Source organism: Herpailurus yagouaroundi, unplaced genomic scaffold (genome assembly GCF_014898765.1).
Source record: "Herpailurus yagouaroundi ecotype Mexico unplaced genomic scaffold, PumYag 139, whole genome shotgun sequence".
NCBI classification, from domain to species: Eukaryota; Metazoa; Chordata; class Mammalia; order Carnivora; family Felidae; genus Herpailurus; species Herpailurus yagouaroundi.
In genome coordinates, this window is record NW_024412394.1 from 68,892,743 (window position 1) to 68,900,184 (window position 7,442).

The 7,442-nt window shown below is 37.7% G+C and overlaps 1 non-coding gene across 1 annotated transcript; it reads right to left on the reverse strand.

The window, feature by feature from the left end:
- Nucleotides 1-3,176: 3,176 nt before the first annotated feature.
- On the reverse strand, nt 3,177-3,306 carry LOC121030132 (small nucleolar RNA SNORA42/SNORA80 family). Its single transcript, XR_005790075.1, has one exon. It is a non-coding gene; the product is annotated as a small nucleolar RNA SNORA42/SNORA80 family (small nucleolar RNA).
- Nucleotides 3,307-7,442: the final 4,136 nt, after the last annotated feature.

The window sequence follows — 7,442 nt, forward strand, 5'->3', positions numbered from 1 at the left end:
TTTTTTTCTTAAATGTTTATTCATTTATTTTGAGAGAGAGAGAGAGAGAACTGGGGAGGGGCAGAGAGAGAGAGGAATAGAGAGAATCCTAAGCTTGCTCTGTGCTGCCAGGGCAGAGCCCGACGTTGGGCTCAATCCCATGAACAGTGAGATAATGACCCCAGCCAAAATCAAGAGTCAGATGTTCAACCGACTAAACCATCCAGGTGCCCCTCTTCTACTCATTTTTAAAACTGGATTGTTTGTAGCACTGCTAGGAATTTACCCAAGGGATACAGGAGTACTGATGCATAGGGGCACTTGTACCCCAATGTTTATAGCAGCACTCTCAACAATAGCCAAATTATGGAAAGAGCCTAAATGTCCATCAACTGATGAATGGATAAAGAAATTGTGGTTTATATACACAATGGAGTACTACGTGGCAATGAGAAAGAATGAAATATGGCCCTTTGTAGCAACATGGATGGAACTGGAGAGTGTTATGCTAAGTGAAATAAGCCATACAGAGGAAGACAGATACCATATGTTTTCACTCTTATGTGGATCCTGAGATACTTAACAGAAACCCATGGGAGAGGGGAAGAAAAAAAAAAAAAAGAGGTTAGAGTGGAAGAGAGCCAAAGCATAAGAGACTCTTAAAAACTGAGAACAAACTGAGGGTTGATGGGGGGTGGGAGGGAGGAGAGGGTGGGTGATGGGTATTGAGGAGGGCACCTTTTGGGATGAGCACTGGGTGTTGTATGGAAACCAATTTGACAATAAACTTCATATATTGAAAAAAAAAAAAGATGGGGCGCCTGGGTGGCTCAGTCGGTTAAGCGGCCGACTTCAGCTCAGGTCATGATCTCGCGGTCCGTGGGTTCCAGCCCCGCGTCGGGCTCTGTGCTGACAGCTCAGAGCCTGGAGCCTGTTTCAGATTCTGTGTCTCCCTCTCTCTGACCCTCCCCCATTCATGCTCTGTCTCTCTCTGTCTCAAAAATAAATAAACATTAAAAAAAATTAAAAAAAAAAGAAAGAAAAAAAGAAAAATTGGGTTGTTTGGTTTTATTGGTGTTGAGTTGTAAAAGTTCTGCATATATTTTGGATATTAACCCTTTATTGGAAATGTCATTTGCAAATATCTTCTCCCCATTCACTAGGTTTTTTTTTCCTGTTGTTGTTTTCTTTCCTGTGCGTAAACTTTTCTTTTGATGTAGTTCTAATAGTTTATTTTTGCTTTTATTTCCCTTGCCTCAGGAGACATATCTAGAGAAATGTTGCTACAGCTGATGTCAGAGAAATTACTGCCTGTGCTCTCTTCTAAGATTTTTATTGTTTCAGGCCTCACATTTAGATCTTTAATCCATTTTGAGTTTATTTTGTATAAGGTATAAGAAAGTGGTCCAATTTCATTATTTTGTATGTAGCTGTCCAGTTTTCCCAGCACCATTTGTTGAAGAGACTGTCCTTTTCTCATTGCATAGTCTTGCCTCCTTTGCTGAAGATTAATTGACCATATGATCAAGGATTTATTTCTGGGCTCTGTATTCTGTTCTATTGGTCTATATGTCTATTTTTGTGCTAGTACCATATTGTCTTGATTACTATAGCTTTGTAGTATGTCTGGAAAAATGGCATTGTGAGACCTCCAGGTTTTTCTTAAAATCTTTGTTTGTTTTAAGTAAATTCTATGCCCAACATGGGGGCAGAACTCACAACCCCAAGATCAAGAGCTGCATGATCTACCGACTGAGCTAGCCAGGTGCCTCTGTGATACCTCCAGTTTTTACCTTCTTTTTCAGGATTGCTTTGGCTATGTGGAGTCTTGTGGTTCCATTCAAATTTTAGGATTATTTGTTCCAGTTCTGTGAAAGAACACTGTTGGTATTTTGATTGGGATTGCATTAAATCTGTAGATTGCTTTGAGTAGTATGGGCATTTTAACAATATTTGTTCTTCCAGTCCATGAGCATGGAATATCTTTCCATTTGTTTGTGTCATCTTCAATTTCTTTCATCAGAGTTTTGTAGTTTTTCAGAGTGCAGTCTTTCTGAAATTTGATTAAATTTATTGATTAAATATATTCCTGGGTATCTTATTATTTTTGGTGAAACTATAAATGGGATTTTTTTTCAATTTCTCTTTCTGCGCTTTAATTATTAGTATATAGAAATGCAATAGATTTCTGTAAATTGATTTTGTATCCTGCAACTTTACTGAATTCATTTATCAGTTCCAGTAGTTTTTTGGTGGAGTCTTTAGGGTTTTCTATATACAGTATCATATCATCTACATATAATGAAAATTTTACTTCTTTTACCAGTTTGGATGCCTTTTATTTCTTTTTCTTGTCTGATTGCTATAGCTAGGACTTCCAGTAGTATGCTGAATAAAAGTGGTAAGAGTGGATGTCCTTGTCTTATTCCTGATCATATGGCAAAAGCTCTCAGTTTGTCACCATTGAGTATGATGTTAGCTGTGGGTTTTTCATATGTGGCCTTTATTATGTTGAGATATGTTCTGTCTAAAACCACTATGTTGAGGGAGTTTTATTATGAATAGATGTTGTACTTTGTCAAATGCTTTTCCTGCATCTATTGAATGATCATATGGTTTTTATCCTTTCTCTTGCTAAATTAAGAAAAAATTTTTTAAAGTGTATTTATTGTAGGAGTGACCAAGAGAGTGTAAGCTGGGGAGGGGCACAGAGAGAGGGAGAATCCCAAGCAGGCTCCACGCCATCAGCACAGAGCCCTATGAAGGGCTCAAACTCATGAACTGTGAGACCATGACCTGAGTTGAAATCAAGAATTGGACTTTCAATTGACTGAGCCACTCAAGTGCCCCTGTCCTTTCTCTTTTTGATATGATGTATCATGTTGATCAATTTGTGAATATTGAACCACCCTTGGGTCCCAGGAATAAATATATCTCACTTGATCATAGTGGATGATTTTTAATGTATTGTTGGATTTGGTTTGCTAATACTTCAGTGAGGATTTTTTAATTATGTTCATCAGAGATATTGGCCTGTAGTTGTCTTTTTTTGGTAGTGTCTTTATCTGGTTTTAGTATCAGGGTAATGCTTGTCTCATAGAATGAACTTGGAAGGTTTCTTTCCTCTTCTATTTTTTGGAATAGTTTAAGAAGAATACATATTAATTCTATGTTTTATTTTTGTTGTCATTTTTTCACACTGTACAGCTCCCTTCAGTGCTCACAGCCCACTGGTGAGAAGGCTGGGCAATGGTTTGCATGCATCTCTGGCACCAGCACACTATGAAAGGCCCACAGAGAAGGGCTGTCATCAGTCCATCACCGTGCACTTAATTATTCTGTAAATGTTTGGTAGAGTTCACCAAATGGTGAAGCCATCTGATCCCAGACTCTTGTTTGTTGGGAGTTTTTTTGATCACTGCTTCAATTTCATTGCTTATAATTGATATGTTAAAATTTTCTATTTCTTTCTGATTCAGTTTTGGGAGCTTTCATGTTTCTAGAGATTTATCCATTTCTTCTAGGTTGTCCAATTTGTTGGCATATAATTTTTTCATATATTCTCTTTTAATCCTTTGTATTTCTGTGGTGTTGGTTGTTATTTCTCCTCTTTCATTTTTTATTTTGTTTATTTGAGTCCTCTCTCTCTCTTTTTTTATGAGTCTGGCTAAAGGTTTATCAATTTTGTAGATCTTGTCAAAGAACCAGCCCTTGGTTTCATTGATCTGTTCTATTGTTTTTTTGTTGATGTTGTTTTTTGATTTCTATTTAATTTATTTCTACTCTAATCTTTATTATTTCCTTCTTTCTACTGTTCTTGGGTTTTGTTTGTTCTTCTTTTTCTAACTCCTTTAGGTGTAAGGTTAGGTTATTTATTTGAGATTTTTTTTGCTTCTTGGGGTAGGCTTGTATTGTCATAAACTTCCCTCTTAGAGCAGCTTTTGCTGCATCCTAATGATTTTGAAACACTGTGTTTTCATTTTCATTTTTCTCCATGTATTTTTTGATTTTCACTTTGATTTCTTGGCTGACCCATCTATTGTTTAGTAGCATGTTATTTAACCTCCATATATTTGTGTTATTTCCAGATTTTTTCTTGTGGTTGATTTCTAGTTTCATAGTATTGTGGTTAGACATGATAGATGCTATGAATTCAATCTTTTTGAATATGTTTAAACTTTTTTTGTGGCCTAACATGTGATGTATCCTGGAGAATATTCCATGTGCACTCGAAAGAATGTGTATTCTGCTGTTTTAGGATGGAATGTTCTGAAATACATATTTATTGGATCCATTGTGTCATTATTAGGTCCAATGTGTCATTCAAAACCACTGTTTCCTTATTGATTTTCTGTTTGGATGATCTATCCACTGATGTAAGTGGGGTGTTAAAGTCCCCTGCTATTATTGTATTACTATCAGTTACTTTCTTTATGTTTGTTATTAGTTGCTTTAAGTATTTTGGTGCTTTCATGTTGGGTGCATAAATATTTATAATTGTTACATATTCTTGTTAGGTTGTTCCCTTTATGATTATAATAGTGTCTTTATTTGTCTCTTTTTATCAGTGATTGTTTTAAATTCTATTTTGTCCAAGGGGTGCCTGGGTCTCTCAGTCGGTTGAGTGTCTGACTCTTGATTTTGACCTAGGTCATGATCCCAGATTGTGGGATTGAGTCCTGTGTTGGGCTCTGTGCTGAGTGTGGAGCCTGTGTAAGATTCTCTCTCTGCCCCCTCCCCCACTTACTCTCTCTATTTCTCTGAAATTAAAAAAAATCCTATCTAAATAGAACAAAGTCTATTTTGTCTGATATAAGTATTGTTACCCCATCTTTCTTTTTATTGCCATTTGCATAAATGCCTTTCCATCCCTTCACCTTCAATCTGCATGTGTCTTTAGGTTTGAAATGAGTCTCTTGTAGGCAACAAATAAATAGATTTTGTTTTTTATTCATTCCATCCCCCTATGTCTTTTGATTCGAGTGCTTAGTCCATTTACATCCAAAGTAATTACTGACAGGTCTGTACTTATTGCCATTTTGTCATTTGTTTTATGGTTGTTTTTGTAGTTCCTCTATATTCCTATCTTCTCTTGCTCTCTTTTCTCACAGTTTGTTGGCTTTCTTTAATAATATACGTGGATTCCTTTCTCTCTCTGTCTCTCTCTCTCTTTTTGCATGTCTGGTTTTTTTATTTGTGGTTACCATTAGATTTATATATATCATCTTATGCATATATATCATAACAGTGTATCTTAAGTTGATGGTTGCTTAAGTGTGAACCCATTCTAAAAGCACTAAATTTTTACTCCTTTCCCCCCATGTTTAAGTATATGGTGTCATATTTTATATCTTTCAATTTATGAATCCCTTGACTGATTTTTATAGATATACTTAATTTTATTGCTTTTGTGCTTCTTACTTTTCTTACTCTTGCTTTTAGTCTTTCCTTTCTGCTCAAAGAATCCCCTTTAACATTTCTTGTAGATCTGATTTAGTGATGATGAATTCCTTTAACTTTAGTTTGTCTGGGAAACTCTTTATCTCTTTTCTATTCTGAGTGTCAGAGTATTCTTGCTGGATAGAGTATTCTTGGTTGCAGGGATTTTTTCTTTCAGCAGTTTGTATATACCATTCCCCTCCCTTCTGGCCTGCAAAGTTTCTGCTGAAAAATAAGCTGATGACCTTAAGGGGTTTCCCTTGTATGTAACTGTTTTATTCTCTCTTAGTGCTTTAAAAATTCTCTTTATCACTACTTTTTGTCATTTCAGTTACTTTGTGTCTTGGTGTGGACCTCCTTGGATTGATTTTGTTGGGAACTCTCTGTGCTTCCTGGATCTGGATATCTGTTTTCTTCCCCAGATTCAGGAAGCTTTCAGCTACTATTTATTCAAATAAAATTTCAGCTCCCCTTTCTTTCTCTTCTCCTTCTAGGATCCTTACATGCAAATATTATCACTCTCTTTTTTTTAATGTTTATTTATTTATTTTGAGAGAAAGAGAGTGCAGAGTGGAGGATAGGGCAGAGAAAGAGAGAGAGAGAGAGAGAGAGAGAGAGAGAGAGAGAGAGAGAGAGAGAATCCCAAGCAGGCTTTGCACTGTGAATGAAGAGCCTGATGTGGGACTCAAACTCACAAACTGTGAGATCATGACTTGAACCAACATCAAGAGTTGGACGCTGAACCAACTAAGCTACCCAGATGCCTCACAAATGTTATTACTCTAGATGGTGTCACTGAGTTTTCTTTGTCTATTTTCATTTTTTATTATTCTTTTTTCTCTCTCTTAGTCAACCTGATTACTTTCCATTAATGTATCCTCCAGGTTGCTGATCCATTCTTCTGCTTCCTCTAGTCTACTATTTATTCCCACTAGTGTTTTTTTTTTTTTTTTTTTTTTTTTTGTTGGGTAGGGGGAGGAGCGGCAGAGAGAGAGAGAAAGAGAATCCCAAGTAGGCTCCATGCTTAGTGAGGAGCCTCATGTGGGGCTTGATCCCACAAGCCTGGGATCATGACAAAAACTGAAATCAAGAGTTGGAAGTTCAACCAACTGAGCCACCCAGGTGCACCCTCCCTCTGGTGTATTTTTAATTTCAGTTATTGAGTTCTTCATCTTTGATTGTTTCTTTTTTTATGTTTTCCATCTCTTTGTTCAGAATCTCATTGAGGTCCTCCACTCTTTTCTGAAGTTCCATGACTAAGTTTATGACCATTGGTATCTTACATATCTTCCTTTCCTTTAGCTCTCTTTCTGTGATTTTGCTCTGTTCTTTCATTTGGGATATGTTTCTCTGCCTCCTCATTTTGTTTAACTTTCTGTGTCTGTTTCTCTGTTTTAGGAAAGTCAGCTGTGCCTTCTGCTCTTGAATGTAGTTGCCTATGAAGAAGAGGTCTTATAGTGCTCTGCATGTCCCCTGTTAACCAGAACCTGGTGCTTAAGGAGAGTCTTCTATGTGTGTAGTGCGCATCCTATTATTGTGGCTGAGCTGCATTTGCCTTCAGTCCAGTCACCTGCAATGGCTCTCTTTGCCTATTGTGGGCAGGGTTTGGTCCCTGTGTTGTTAGTGTGCCAGTCTGGGGCCACCTTGTGCTTGAGTTGGGTCAGATAAGGCTTTTGCCAGAACTGTGGCAGCACTGAACCATAGGGTGCTCTCTCTGTTTTGTCTCCTGAGAAGCTATTATTGATTGCTGAGGTCTGCGGTCAGACCAGTTGTCTGTCCCCAGCCCGCTGCTGGGACCACAGTCAAACTAGTATGTGTGGTTCTCTTCCTCTCTCCCTGGGTAGGAGGAGTCAATTTGGGGTGATGCTGATCCCTGTTGGGGCTGCTTGCTGACAGCTGTGGTGCAAACTTTGGATGGACTCCTACCAAGGGTGTATTGGAGGGAACAAGTCCACAAGAGAATACAGGGGCAAGACTGCAGTGTTAGCAAAGTTTGCATGTCTGCTATGGGAGGAGGTTGGCTG